The following is a 15,287-nucleotide window of genomic DNA, read 5'->3' on the forward strand; positions in this document are numbered from 1 at the left end:
CAGAAAACCGTCGACTAAAACATTTTTATACCATGCAAATTTCCAAGATTTATCGTCTCCGGTACCCATATCTTAGAGTGCATTAGGCTGGTGCTATCCATTTTCATAACAGGCTTCCTAGCTAAAACCGGGATCAACGTCACTGGGTTTTTAAAATTTTCATTACTAGACTCCCTGAAAACACAATGTCCCATGAAGAAAGCACACTCCTCTCACTGAAAGAGGGAACGACGGTGCTGGCGGCTGGCTGGGATTTTTGTTCTCCCTCTTAGAGCTTTCACGTCCTCTCTCTCCTGGTGACTTGGCTGACCTGAATCTCCCACACCTGCATCTATGGGATTCAACGTCTTTTCTGTGCTTTGAGATGTTAAATGAATCTACTGATACCTTAGAGCTGTTTTCTTATAATTCCCAGGAAAACAAGTGTTCGTTTTCAAGAGACTCGCAGGTCTGCCTTCACCGGGGGGATTGGTGGAGGCCTGCACGTCAGGCTGTCTGTAAGGACCTTGACCGAGGGACGCATCACTGCCTCTTCCTGGGGACGGTGTGGCTCTGCATGGCTCCCACTTCCTGGGCATCCATGATGGGGTCCGGGCGTGGAATCCCCCCACCCTTGAGAGGAGATCAAGCAGAATTTGACGGAGACGCATCCTTGGACAGGGGCCCAGCAGGAGAGGCGGGTCCCCACCCGTGGAAGCCTAGGACTTTCCTGATGAGGTCAGACGACAAATTTTCCCGGATGGACGCAACACGAATTGTTAGGGATACGACAAAAACAAGAAGACAAAACCAAAACCGAAACCACACTGGTCTCCAGCAAGAGGGTTTTCCACCCAAAGGCCTTCTTTGGACAAGATGTGAGCAGCCAGGTGATGACCTACCTCACCGCCCACCCCTCACAGTGGTCCCACCCTGCAGGACTGGCATTTCTGGAATCTGGGTCTATGTGCCCAGGTATCTGGAGATGTGTAGACAGGCACTCAGAGGAGTGTGTGTGGCGGGGAGGTGTCCTTCGTATGTCCAGTCCTCATGGCACTAGAACAGGACATCACTAACCCCGCTCACCTGGAGAATGTATCAGTTAGATGCCTCATGTACATCCCCCAGTCTTGGTTCCCAGGGAGGTCGGTTACCCTTACATCTTGTATCCAGGGCCCATAGTTACAGGGAGGTGAGAGGGAGGCCCAGGATGCAGGAGCACTCGGGGTCAAGAAGGAGGCCACTCAGGGAGGCCTCCCGGGCAGGTGAGGGCACCGCGTGACTGAAGCCACACAGACGCCCTTACGGGGTCGGCAGGTAGACCAGAAGCCTCATCTGTGGGTTTCCTTCTGCCATGTCCACGAGTGGCTCAGTGTCTCTGCAGTGTCACCCAGGGTGCGAAGTTCCCCAGCAACATGACCACGGACCGGCCAGCACTTCCTTCCGTGTGTCTACTGCTGATGTCCCCAAACGTCCCGCCAGCGGGCGCTGTCACGTGTCACAGATGGGCAGACCGTCATGGCAGCTTTGCCCTCCCCATCGGGCTGGCGATGGAGCCCCTGCCTGGAGACTTCCGCCCTGACGTTCGCACGTGCCGCCCACACATGCTTCTAAGGGTGCTTCCCCGGCCGAGGACAGAGGGGAGGGGTGCTTCCCCGGCCGAGGACAGAGGGGAGGGGTGCTTCCCCGGCCGAGGACAGAGGGGAGGGGTGCTTCCCCGGCCGAGGACAGAGGGGAGGGGTGCTTCCCCGGCCGAGGACAGAGGGGAGGGGTGCTTCCCCGGCCGAGGACAGAGGGGAGGGGTGCTTCCCCGGCCGAGGACAGAGGGGAGGGGTGCTTCCCCGGCCGAGGACAGAGGGGAGGGGTGCTTCCCCGGCCGAGGACAGAGGGGAGGGGTGCTTCCCCGGCCGAGGACAGAGGGGAGGGGTGCTTCCCCGGCCGAGGACAGAGGGGAAGGGTGCTTCCCCGGCCGAGGACAGAGGGGAGGTCTGCCTGGCTCGGTTCATTTTCATTAATGTTAGCATCACACGTGCAACATACTTTGTTCAGAACCTCAGCAGCCAAGCAGAAGAAACTCCTGGAAACACGCAGCATCTTTCATTCGCTCGTGTGAGCGAACGAGCGCAGCTGCTTCACTAAGCAGGTCATTTCCCTCCACAGAGGCCGCGTGTCTTTATGAGCAGTGTGTACAGGGTTTCTCCATACTTAATCCTTTTAAGTGGCCCCAGTGGACCAACCTAGTGCCTGGGGCGCTCCCAATGCTGCCAGATTAGCTGGGAATATCACTCACACTTCATCCCCAAGCCTGGCGACGATCAGAAAACCTAACCCAAGAAAAGAAAAGGACAAACACCGGGCAGTAGAGGCAGGGATGAAGTACTGAGTTTTGCGGGTTGTGACTTAAGAAATGCCACCTCCTACCTGGCCAGCCTGGAGTCAGCTAAGAGGAGGACGCCAGAGAGCTCACACTCATCTATCGCAGGCAGACCCCAGTCGGCTCTCAAGGTCATTGAGATCATTGAGGAAACAGGAAGCCTCTGCTTCCCAGGGGCACACTGTCAGATTCTCATACAGATCTTGTGTTCTCATTTTTCCAAAAAGCAAAGAACAGACTTTGTGAATCAAAATATTCTCTTTCTCCCCAAAGCCAGGGCCAGGGCCTAGCCTGGGGAGGTGAGGGCGGGGCCTCAGCACAAAGTCCAGGGACAAATCTGACCAGGCCGGTGTGGGAAGGCAGGGTCAGTTTGGGGAGGGGGTTGGGAGGCTGAGCCTTGCAGGGTTTGACGGAGGGAAGGACATTCCTGCCGCATGTCCTGGGGTCAAGTCTCCAAGCCAAGCCTGCCTAGACGGAAAGAGACCTGCCTCACGTGGACCCCAAACTGGCTCCTGGTTAATATGTCAGCTCTGCACAGCTCCAGGATGTGCCAGAAATTACCCCGTTTTTGGAAGCTACAGTCGTACCGAAGTCTGCTTAGGGAACAAGGTGGCAGAGAGAGGGTTGGAACCGTGTTTTCTTAAAATGCAGCCCATGCTCTGTGCTCTGGCCGGCTGCTATCTACTTTTAATCGATTACAAAGGTAAAGCCGAGCCTCCCTGGAGGTGCCCTGGGCATCGGGGCCACCCCTTTGGTTAGATAATCACTTAGATGCAGACATGGGAGAAGGTGTCTGTCAGTAACCGGAAGCTCTGGGCCTTACTCCGAACACGGCACCCTTTAATGAAGATGGGTTCACCCCGCACCCCAAGAAAGCCTGGCTTCTCCTCACGCTGGGGACCCTCAAGGTCCTTCTTCAAGGGGACACTTTGTATTTGCAGAGGTTCGGGCCCAACCGGAAATGTCTAATGCGATTGGAGCTTCCCAGCTGCCGAAACGATCTCAGCTCATAGTCAGCCAAACGCACTTCTCCGCAGCTCACAAGCTTCGGGAAACTCCTGGAGGCTGGGAGATGCTGCAGGGAAGACAAGGAAAGCAGTCGAAGGCTTCAGCCCCTGGTCAGCTCCCAGCACCCACCCGCCACCTGCGCCTCCTGGGAGGGGTTTCCTTGTTCGGGTTTGGTGTCAAGCTGCTTCACCTGCCCCGCCCCCCCTCAGAGGAGTTGACTTAACTCCCTGGACCTCAGTTTCCTCAACTTTAAAAGGGAGAATCATACGCTTTCCTTCTGGGGTTCTGGTGTCGATTACACGAGACTGAATACAGACGCGTCTGACTCCATGTGAGCTCAGTCAGTGCTGTGTCCTCACATGCTTGGCCCCCGTTAGGTTCTTATGGACTGGAAATGCTGCTCTGTGGGATGGGCCAGGCTGGGGAGGGAGAAAGGAGGAGACTGGGCCAATCTTTGTCCACAGGTCAAGAGCTTACAAAGTTCCCTGTGCTTCCCCAAAACACACTGATACTGTGTGTGTGTGGGGGGGGAACCGAACGCCTGTGTCCCCCCAGAATCCATATGTGGAAACTCTACTGCCCAGTGTGATGGCCTTAGGAGACAGGGCCTTTGGGGGGTGCTGTGTCATGAGGGTGGGGCCCCTATGAAGGGGATCAGTGTCCTTATAAAGGAGCCTCCAAGGAGCTCACTCGAAGATACAGGAAGTCAAGTCTGCAACTGGAAGAGGGTCCTCGCCAGAACCAGCCATGCTGGACCCTCATCTTGGACTTCCAGCCTTCAGAACTCTTTAAGGCCCCCTCCCCTGTCAGCGCTATTTTCTTCCAGCACCCAGACTAAGATGGCTTGGGGTGGAGGCACCATTATCAGTTACAACCAGTTCACAGGTGAACACGTCCATCCGGGGTTGGGGGGGGCAGAGACAAAGAGTCAGTGCACGTCCTTCGCTGCCCGGGTTGGTGAGTGTCCTGCCACGTGGGCACTGAACCCCTTCCCCACACTGAGCAGCCCGGCTCCACGCCCCGCACTCCAGAGGCTCCGAGGCTCCCCAGAGGTCAGGGGCAGGATGGCCATGGGGTCAGAGCTCTGGCAGAAGGGACGGGCAGGCCACAGACTCTGTCCTTGAGGCTGGCTCTGCAGCCACCCAGGGGTGCAGGGGGCAGCTGTTGGCCAGGAGCATCACATTGCCGTGCACGAGGGGACCAGGGCTGGGAAAGCTCCTCGGCACCTGTGCCATTTGGTGCTTTGCTCTTCTGGCTCTTGTAGGCTTGGTTGAAACCCAGCAGTTTCTTTTTGGATGTGGTGGCTGATATAGTATCCAATTGGCTGCTTGAGGTTTTCCTCTCGGGGTCCCCAGTTCTGTCTGCATCACTGCAAATGCTCTGACCCACACTAGGAGGAGGTGGGGTCACGGTGGGAGGCGCCGTTAGTAGAAGTTGTTACTATCACACACCTGTTTGTCATCAGCTGATCAGAGAGGTTCTTGTCTCCCAGGGAGGATCCTTCGTGCCTCTTCCTGCTTCTGGGGGCTCCAGGGTCCCTTGGCTTGTGGCCACATCCCCCCAGTCTCTGCCTCCATCCTCACACGGCTGCCTCCCCTGCCTGTCTTCTCTTCTGTCTCTAATCAGGATGCTTGTTGAATTTACAGCTTACCTGGATCCCCCAGGATGGTCTCACCTCAAGACCCACAACCAGTTTCATCTGCAAAGAGCCCCATTCCAGACTCTATCATATCACAGCTTCCAGTGGACGTGCATTTTGGGGGGAACATTGTTGTGTCCACCGTAGCATGTAATTCTATTTTCCAGCAAGTATCCGGGTGACCGGTGCTGACGTGGGAGGCTGGCACGGAGCACTGCCACTGGAGTTAGCAATGTCACCGGGAGGATGAGCTCCAGAGACTTCACGGGAAGCCAAGCTACAGGACGCACCTGTGAACCGCGTTGCAGGGAAAGGTCAGACTTTACACACGAATGCCCAGAATTTGTGTTTCAAATTCATGCGCTGTATTCCCTGCAGCAAAACTCTCAGCTGAGCAGAAAATATATTTCCCAATGAGCCATTTCCTAAAACAATCCCATCGTGCAGCTCTAATGCCTTGGCAACAGCCACTGTGACAACTGGCTGTGATTTAACTTTCAGATTTGAAATCGCTGGCTGATGGCCACCATGACAAATGGACAGGGAGCTTCTCTCTATGGAGAACAAACCTCTCCGCGACTGTTTGACCCTCTGGTCGAGTGGATGCTACTTTCAGGCGCAAAGATGGGCTCAAGCCCCTCCCCACTGTTCCCTGCTGCATCCTCAGGGGCTTGGGAGAGGGGCCTGAGCTAGCAGCGGCCCCTACTCGGCAAAGATCTGCAGCCCTGGAATTTGTCTGCGGTCCTGGTTGAGACTCCTTCACGGGCCACTCTTGTCCCCTGACCCTCAATCACTGCTCTCGCAGTGCTGGCCCTGCGGCATCTCCCAGGGACACCCCAAACTCCTGCAAAGCTTCGCCTCGGGAGGGGTCCCAATCGGGAGTCTGTCTGGGGACTGTGCTCCCCAAGCTCCACACGCAGAGGGAGCCCCCTGAGGACCAGTAGAAAGGCAAGCACAGGTTCCAAGAAGAAGCCAAGGCTTTAGCTAGAGAGAGTGGAGCACCAGGGCGCCTGCGTCTTCTGGTAACAGAGGGAGTCGAGGTCCCAGAGCCGAGTACCCGGAAGTTCACGAGACCCCAGGAGGGACTTATGTCAGCGGCAGGTGCACGCACAGGTCCTGGACCAGGTGATGGAAATAAGAACTCAGACTTGCACCATCCTGCATGTCCTGTGGGTGGTCCCTCTGAAGCCCTGTCCATGTTTTACTAGTTAGAGTTGGATCTGGGTCCCCTACCTTTTCCTATTTGCACTCTGTAAGATGTCTCTACTTTGCATGTTGGTGTCATCTGCAATTTGCAAATGCTGGATGTTGGGAATAAAACATACAAAGTTAGGGCATCGAAATCCGGAGGCTTCTTTTCAGGGTTGGGAAAAGCTTTCACATGCAAGAAGCCACAAGCCCACAAGAGGAAGACCCCCAAAGACGCACAGGTGTCCTCTGCTATGGTTTAATTGTGTGGCTCTCCCCACCCCCAGAGATGCTGCTGTCCTAACCCCCTCACCTTGAACGTGACTCATTTGGAAGGAAGGTCTTTGCATACGGTCAAGTTTAGATAAAGTCAGTGGGGTGGGTCCTAATCCAGTAAGACTAGTGTCTTGACGAAAAGGGAAAATTCAACCAAGAGACAGACGCCTACAGAAGGAAGACAGGCAAAGCCACAGGAAAGGGTGGCCATGGACCCACCAAGGACCCCCTGAGGCCCAGGGGCTAGAGAGAGGCTGGAGCAGACCCTCCCCTCGGAGTCTTGAGGTGAAGCCCTGCCCACACCGGGATGTCGGATTCCAGCCTCCACGTTGCTGTTCAGGGCCTGTGTGTGCCCTGTGCCAGCAGCCCCAGGACCCTGGCATGGCCTGGGCGGTTCGCATAGCCTTCCCTACCCACGAGGAGATGGGGTGATCGTGCTGAGTGGGGGCGGCGGCACTCGTGTGAGGCCAGCGGGGCTCAGTAGACAGGGGCTCCTGGCTGTGTTCCCGTTGCTCCACACTCCATCCCATGCTGCATGAATCCCACAGGCTTCCCTGGATTTTCTCTTTTCCTCAAGATGCTGGAGGCCCCAGGGAAGCCCCTGTGCTGGTAACAAGTGCTTTGTTCGTGAAAAAGTTAGCTGGAAACAGACTAGTGAGCATGGCCGGGGTCACAGGGCGAGTCGGCCTCAGACCCGGGAACTCCCCCCAGCACTCTGACCTGTGTTTTCCTGTTCCCCGTGAAGTTAGCGATGGGAATGAGCCCTCCTTGCTGCTCTAACTTCATTCATCCCAATCCCTCACTCACTCCCTCCTTCACTCACACACACCAGGCCTCACGCTCGGCTGGTGGAGAAATCATGGACACACCTGCCCCAAGGAAGCAAGAGCACAGCCCAGCTGGTGGCTCAGGACCAGGGGCAGGTGAGGCTGGAGGAGGGGCAGCCGGCGAGCTGGGATGCGGAGTGTTGGGCGGAAGTGCATCCCCTTCACTGAGGTCCAAGGCCCCCTGCGGGGCCCACGTTGTGGTGTCCTGGAGGCTCAGGGTCCTGGGGTCCAGCATGCCAGTTCCGGGGCCCCTCCTTGGTCTCCATCCTGAGGCTCCAGGCATCGTTTTGAGCTCTGGAGGTGCCGAACATATGGCTCTTCTCTGCTGAGCGCCTCCTGTGCCGGTTAAGAGGATGCAATGATGAACCGTCCTACAGTTGCACCCACTGAAGTCATAAACGGTGAAACAGTTGAGCATTCGCTCTGTGTCCCTATCAAAGTTGTCTTAATTTCACCAAGACATGTAAGTTTCTCTTGAGGGAAACATCCTCTTAGGATCTGAGAGTGATTCCTCGTTAACAAAACAGCGCGCACAGAGTTCTGTGTCAGAACCCTGACTGATGGGCTCTAAATTGACTCTCCCACCCCAGTTGGAGACTTTAGATTCCTGCCTTAGGAAGGGGGGCCCCCTCCAAGGCGTGAGCCCGGAAGCTGTCACTCGCGTTATTTAATTTGCCAGTGAGGGGACATCCACACACCAAAGTGCCTGCCAGGGCCGGCCGGCAATGTGCCTCATCGCTGCCCGTTAGCCTGTCTATGGTTGGAGAAGCAGGCTCAGCATTGCTGGGATATTGTATCCTTCTGCTTTCTGTGCTGCTGGAAACCTTGCACTTCTCTGCCTTTTCACACAATAAGAAAGACAAAGTCTTTAGCAATAAAGTGTACACACAGCCTAGTGACCTCTCTCCAGAGACAGGGGAGTTAGGGACACTTTCCAACAGTCACTCGGAGCAGCCCTTGCACGAGCTCATCTCCATCCTCAGGACCACAGCCCTCATCTGGAGCCTCCAGCTATACCCGGGACAGTTCCCACAGCTGTCCAACTGGTCTACCTGCCTCCATCCTTGCCCCCTTGGTGGGGAGCCCCGCGATGGAATCACAAGGAGCAAGATGCCTGGCCCAGACCCTTTCCTTAGGACAGGAGGGTCTGGAGGAATAAGAACCCTCCGCACTCGCCACCCAGCTCATACCCTTCCCAAGACACGTTCCCCTCTTGCCCCTTCCTCTTCACCGGCTAAAATGCCATCTGAAAGGTTTTGCTGTAGGTTGCCTCCCATACACTAAGTGGTTCACCCCACCCTCACCTCAGCCCCAAGCCGCTCCCCAGGGATGGAAAGCATGGCTGTGGCGTAACACAGCAAGGGTGTGTGTGCCCGCCGTGCAGAAAGCCAAACACTGACAGCAGGGGTTTGCAGCAAAGTGAGGGTGTATTTGCAGGTGCCAAGCAACTACTGAGCCTGCGCATCTGGAGCCTGTGCTCCACAAGAGAGGCCGCGATAGTGAGAGGCCCGCGCACCACGATGAAGAGTGGCCCCCGCTTGCCGCAACTAGAGAAAGCCCTCGCACAGAAACGAAGATGCAGCACAGCCCTAAATAAATTAATTAATTAAAAAAAAAAGAAAGAGGGGACACGGAGGGACTTTTGCACCCAGGAAGGCCCTGCAGGGTCTTGCTTCGTTTCAATCCCCCCTTTCCTCTGATACTTTTCCATCCTGAGGGTAACAGGAGCAGAACAAGAAAGGGGATAAAGTTTTGGAAAGAGAGGTTAATCATAAACTCAGCAGGGGAACTCAGTCTAGGGGGACTCCTTTTCAATGGGAGGGGAAATTTGCAGGGCCCCGTGCAAGGTGAGAACACAGGAATCTTGTTCAAAAGCACAAAGAAAGTCCCTTTAAAGATATCAAGACATAAAGCTTTTTCTTTCTTTTATGGCCTCTCTCCCCACTCGCGTGCTGTTTCTACTTGCTATTCAATGGCAGTCTAGGTAAGAAGGGCTAAAATCTTAACGTTACTATCATGAGTTTCACTGTTCATCTGTACCTGGTGCAGGCAAAATCACTGCGGTAACACAGTTCGGATTTCACTACGCACATACGCACGGGGCCCTTGTTCCATCAGACAGGGGAAGCGAGGCGCAAAGCGCCCTCAACCACCTTCACTTCACTCCTTGATCTGTGCACAGTACAAGGAGAAAAGAAGGATGTGACAGGGGCCCGTGGCCGTTGATAGGGGCCCCTGGCCTTCTTTCTGTGTCTGAAGCGAGTTCTGCTTTGAGTGAAAAGCATAGCCTTTTGGGTCCTGTAGTTCCCGCCCCCTCCCGCTCACCAGGTGCAGCCCTCACTCACCCGAGCAGCTCACACGTTTAGTCCCGCTGAGACCCAGCACGTGGGTCCCGGGAAGCCTGAGCTCACGGCATCACAAACGCTCTCCAGGAACAAAGCATCACTGGGCAGTGAGCACGTACCCTGCTCGGATCTCCACATCTCCCACACAGGCCCTGATGTCCCACTGGGTCTCACTTACAAAACACAAGTTCAAAGATAAAATTATTAGGAATTTCAGGATGATAGCACAGCTTTGAACCGAATGGGGGGCCCTCCTGAGCACAGCACAAGCCCCGCTTACGAAGCCAGGCTGCATGTCCAAGGGGCAGGTTTGCAGCACGGGAGGACGTTCCACTGTGGCCCCGCTTCCCCAGCCAGCTGAACGCCTGGAATGTGGGGAGGGGGCAGGAGCCCTGTTTCCCACTGTCATCTCTGATCCCGTCTGTTCCAAGTCTCCATCCCTCCCTCCCCCCAGGGCAGCAGGTCTGGTCTGGGGCAGCTCTCTGGCTGCACAGCGAAGGGGCTGAGGAGTCCATCCTGAGACAACCCAGGGACGCAGAGCTGCGACCCCGAATCTCATCCAGGCCCGGCCGGCAGGGGCAGCTGGTGCGGCCCAGAGCTTAGAGCCAAGCACAGCTCTGGAGGAGGAGGAGGTCAGGGGTGGGGGGCCCTGGGTGTGAGGCAGGGTGCCGAGGGCAGAACCGCTCAGCGTTGGGTCATGTGGGCTTAGGGGTGGAGACCCTGCTCCAGCCCCCTCTGGTTGGGACGTGCTGGATACCCGCCTCCGTGTTCCCAGCTGTACCTGCCTCATGAGTGGGAGGTGCTCAGGACGACACCAGGCACACAGAGCAGGTGCCTGTCACGTGTGTGGCCGCAGAGATCCAGGCAAGACCATCCCGCTGAAAGGGCAGGCTGACCTGCCAGACACGGGCTTGGAGCCCCTGGCCAGAAAGCTGGTTATCAGTTAAAAGGATGTGATCTCCAGGCTTGTCTGTCCAGACTCACAGAAGAAGCAGAATCAGAGGAAAGCCACCCACCCACGAGCCGGGGATTCTGAAGCAGCCCTCAGCCCTCCCATCCCACCCCTCCTGCCCAGTCTGGAGGACCAGGCTCCCGGGTGGGCAGTTGGCCAGCTGGGTCCCCCTTTTTCCCAGACCTGTGCCGGCTGGAGACGCAACCTCCCTCCGAGGTGCTGGCAGGCATCGCCCTGGCCCTGCGATGGAGCTGATGGAGAAGCAGAAACGGGTCCTGTTCCCTCGGAGCCCAGGCAGCTCATCTTCCAGCTACAGGGCACTTCCTTGGCCCAGTTTCTCAGCTCTGGGGACACCAGTGCCCATTAAGAAGGGGCTGGGGCGGGAAGTGGAGCTGCTGGGCAGCCGGGCGGCCACTCTCCGTTGGGAGACAGCCTCCATCCGCATCCCACCCCCTCCGCAGAGCTTTGCTTCCAAGTTGGGCTGATGGCCTCACGCTCTGATGGTTTAGGATTCTATTTAAAATGGGGCCGGAGGAGGGAAGTGGGAAACGGAGGAGGCTGCCCACAAGGGAGCCATGTCTGAAAGTGAGAAGGAAGTTTCCATCAGCACCGAGCCCCTCGCTGCCCTCTGGCGAGGGGGCCGGCAAAGTTCCCAGAGCGATGGCGCAGCGGAGGCCCTCTGAGCAGCCTGGGGGGTGGGAGCGGGGGCGGGGAGGGCGGGGTGGGGGGAAGCTGGGCCCTGCGGGGGGTGAAATAGGACAATTCCGGGAGAACTGTGAGATGCAGGGAGAGGGAACGGCCTGGGGTGGGCTGCCCACGGCTGCCCTCAAACGTTCCAACAAACATAATGGCTACACTACAGACATCCATTCTTTCCCAGTCTGGAGGCGGGAGGTCCAAGATGGAGGTTGCCGTCAGGGCTGGTCCCTTTAGGCTCTGAGGGGACTCTGCTCCAGGTCAAACTCCCTGTTTGCTGGCCATCCTCAGAGCTCCCAGCTGGTGCAGGACGTCCCTCCAATCCCTCCTTGCGTTGTCACAAGGTCTTCCTTCCTTGTGGGTCTGTGTCCCGTCCCCTTTCTTATAAGGACCCCAGTCACGTTGGGTTAAGGTCCACCCTGCCCCAGTGGAAACTGTCTTAACTGTTACATCTGCAAAGATCCTGTTTCCAAATGAGCTCACAGTGTGATCTGGGAGTTAGGACCTCAGCATGTACTTTGGGGGCACAAGTCCACCCACGCAGGCTCCTCTCCCGGCTGCAAGGGAGGGGGAGTGGGGGTCTGGCGAGCTGGAGCTCGGGAGCCGGCAGGAACCACCTTCATGGTGCAGTGTCCATCTCTGGGATGAGACCGACCTCCTTCAAAGGCCCGGGCCACCGGTGTCTTCTTGGCCAGAGCCCAGTGCCCTGGGACCAGCAAGGCCACTTCCATGCTGCCATCTCCTCCCGGATCCCTGGACATGCGGGGATGGAGAGGGTGTGTACTGGGTTCTTCTCTTCAGGTCACCCTCTCTGCTTCTCAGCACTCATCAACAAGCACTTGGAGGGTCCTGAGAAGTAGAAGAAAAGCAATTAATTAATTAACCGGAGACAGCAGAAGAGACAAGAGAGGGAATCATAAGGGCTGAGGACGCGCCTGTGATGGGGGCGCCGGGAGCGGAGGGCTCAGAGCTCCGCGGGCGGCCCCATGCGGCAGGACTGAACCCCGCTCAAGGCCGGCACAGCTTGCTCCTTCTTCCCACACCTGGGCCACGATCCCGCCCACACAGGCTGCAGGGAGGCTGAGGTGGGCCCTGCGCGCAGCCCGCACGGCCAGGCGGGGGAGGCGCGCGGAGACTGCGGGGTAAGCCCCGGGGTGGGAGCCGCAGTGGAGAAGAGGGAGGCGCGCTCACAGCCGCGGGGTGGGCCGTGGGACCATGACCCGATCCTGCACTTCCAGAATTTCTGGCGTCCCGAGCCTCCTGTCTGCGGCCAGGCCTGGCTTGGCTGGTGAACTCAGGGAGGAAGGGAAGCTGAGCGGGCTGACCCGCAACTCACCTGGGATCCCCTGGGGGAAGGGGCGCAGGGGGCTGGGGCGGGGCCTGGGGGAAGGGGCACGGAGGGCTGGGGCGGGGCCTGGGGAGCCCGCTGAGAGACAGCCTTGCGCGGCAGCGTCCGGGGTGGTGGGGCTCTGAGTCCCCGAGCCCCGACAGGCCCGACTGGGTCTCCGTAAGGCTGGCGGGGGTCAGCCCCTCCAGCTGCGTTCCGGCTGCCAGCCCCGCGCCCACCACCGGCGGCCCGACTGTACCCCCCCAGGCCCTCCCTTCACCTCCTCCTCCGGGGGCCTCATTTCCGTCTCCGTGACCCCTCACCCTGCCGCCCCCAAGGTTTGGCGTCCTGTCCCATCTGGACTCCGGCACAGAGCCTGTCCTTCTCAGGTAGCCGTGGGAACGGGCGTCTCTCTCCTCCTGGACTCCAGCCTGGAGGCCTCGCCAGGCGCCAGCCCTGCGGGTCTCAGCCACATGCCCCGAGGTCCCCGCGGCCCAGCCTGGCCTGGACGGCGAAGGGAGGGGGAGGGGTCCTGGGGGGGGGGCTCCATCACGGGGAATTCCAACCCGGCCTAAAAAGGCGTCGCTTGAGCTTCCGTCCCCTTTCCTTCCGAAGTGGAGCACGAGACAGATTAGCCATGAGGCTAGTCTGGCTAGACGACTCATCCTCCGGGGAGAGTTCAGAGAAAAGGTGGGGTCCAGGGCCGAGAGGCCTGTCGAAGCGACGGCTCCAGGGCCGCAGCCCCGTGTGAGCCGCCCAGTTCCGGCCGAGCCTGATTTAGAGAGACGCCGCCCACTCACACCAGGACTCAGGACGGCAGGCTTGCCTCCCAGCCGCCTTGAACCCGCAGGCCTTTCCCGTCTCCTGGCCCAGTGCCCACCCAGAAATCTGAACCGTTCCGGCCGTCCCCACTGGGGGCAGAGCGGCAGAGCAGAGACGGCAGTGGCGCTGTTTCTCTTAGAGGAGCGGAGAGACCCCGGTCGGGTGAGGCAGACCGCATCTCACAGGCCATGCGGGGTTAGGACCCTCACGCCTGGACCACCCCCTGGGCTGTGAGTCGGGCCTGGGCAGGTCTGGTGGCTGCCTCCGACAGCAGGGCCCCCAGAGCACCCCGCGGCGTGGAGCCGGCCTCCCCGTGACCAAGGCAGGCGCTGGGCCCCGGTGCTGGCATGGGTCCCTCTGTGGCTGCTGCCACGTGCCTCTTGATTCCAAACGCTCCTTGTGAGGAAAGGGGAAAAAATAAAACCTTTGGGATGAAACCCTCAGACCTCACTCTACAGAGGGTGACTCTGACCTCTGATGTGGTGCTCAGAGGGTTGGATGTGGCTCTCAGGACAGCTGGCGTGGGCGGGGTTGGGGGGGGCACCTGGCAGGCCATGTCCTGCTGTGAGCACATCCTTCCCTCCTCCCGGCAGAATGGGTAGGGCCAGGGCAGCACAGACTGGCAGGTACCCTGCAAACCAGAGCGCCCGGGCAGAGTTAGCTGACACGGGGCTCTCGGTCCCTGGCTTCCCTGGAAAGCTGCAGTGAGGTCTCTCTGACTCCGAGTCTAACGTCAGCACCACTTAGGAGTAAACCAGAATCCCCTTCCGCGTGCAGGACCGCGGCAGTGCTGCTTCCCCCAGACGCGGGGCGCCCTCGGGCTCTGAGTCCTTCTCTGCTCTGTGTGCTGCTGTGTGGCCTTGGGCAAGCTCCTTAGCCTCTCTGAGCCTCGGTTTCCCCACGAGTAAAGCAAGAATAGCAATCCTGCCAGGCTCTGCCCAGGGGTCACAGTTCCAGCACGTGAAGGTGAGCTGTGACTGGGAAACCCCAGGGCCATGGTGAGCATCCTTTCCTGGTCCTCGTTCTTAGGTGTGGACCCTGTTTCAGGGCATGCAGGCCGGGGCCAGGGGGCCCAGGAGCATGGCGTTTGGAAGAGGGCGGACTGGTCCCCACCTGGGACGCCTGGTGTGTGCGTGCGTGCGTGCGTGTGTGTGTGTGTGCGCGCATGCGCGTCCGATTGTGGCTGGCCAGCTAGGAACCTCCCCTGCCCCGCCCGGGACTCTCTGGATGGCGGGGAGACAGAGGAGGAGCTGGTCCCTCTCTCCCAGGCAGGTGTGGGATGCAGACCCGCAGAGCACACCCCTGCCTCAGGGCAGCAGATGGCACCGCTCACCGCTCCAGGCTGGGAGCCCAGCAGGAGGGCCCGGCAGCGGGCACCGAGACTCCCCTCGCAGGGAATCCTGTGTTCCGGGACCCCAGGGCGCCAGAGGCCCAGGCAGGGAAGGTGGCCTCACCCCGGCATCTCCTCCCTGTTCAGTTTTGTGTGCCGGCTTCCTGGGAGTTGGATTCGACTAAAAGGTCCTGCTGCTTGAAGGAAGCGTTGGAAACTCACCAGTCCAGTGGCCTCCTCCGATCGATGCCCAGGCCGTGGCCACCGCAGGCCCCGCTCTGGTCTCTGCTGGCCTGGCTGCTGCCTCCGTGCTTTCCCTGGAGGGACTCTTCTCCAGCTAAGCTGCCACCTCCTCCAGGCAGGCTTCCCTGACCTGCCTCCCATGGGCTGTGCTTCTTTCGCTGAGTCAATGCCCCACTGACCAGGTTTGCCTGATCAGTGTGTGCCCAGCAGTGAGCAGGGCATCTGATATGTAGGAGGCACTGGAGAATCTGGGGGGAATGAGTAAGTGAGAGAGTGAGTGA

The 15,287-nt window shown here is 58.7% G+C and overlaps 1 long non-coding RNA gene across 5 annotated transcripts; it reads right to left on the minus strand.

Annotated features, from left to right (window-relative positions):
* Positions 1 to 12: 12 nt before the first annotated feature.
* LOC132597996 (uncharacterized) lies at positions 13 to 11,077 on the minus strand. 5 transcript variants are annotated; one of them, XR_009565596.1, is made up of 4 exons: positions 10,772 to 11,077; positions 10,418 to 10,556; positions 9,637 to 9,809; positions 13 to 7,627 (listed from the first exon to the last, which is right to left on the minus strand). It is a non-coding gene; the product is annotated as an uncharacterized lncRNA (long non-coding RNA). The 5 variants fall into 5 exon arrangements; XR_009565595.1 differs by having other exon boundaries at positions 13 to 6,301; positions 6,502 to 7,627; positions 10,418 to 11,077; XR_009565597.1 differs by having other exon boundaries at positions 13 to 3,428; positions 4,052 to 7,627; positions 10,418 to 11,077.
* Positions 11,078 to 15,287: the final 4,210 nt, after the last annotated feature.

This window comes from Globicephala melas, chromosome 10, assembly GCF_963455315.2.
Source record: "Globicephala melas chromosome 10, mGloMel1.2, whole genome shotgun sequence".
Classification (NCBI taxonomy): domain Eukaryota; kingdom Metazoa; phylum Chordata; class Mammalia; order Artiodactyla; family Delphinidae; genus Globicephala; species Globicephala melas.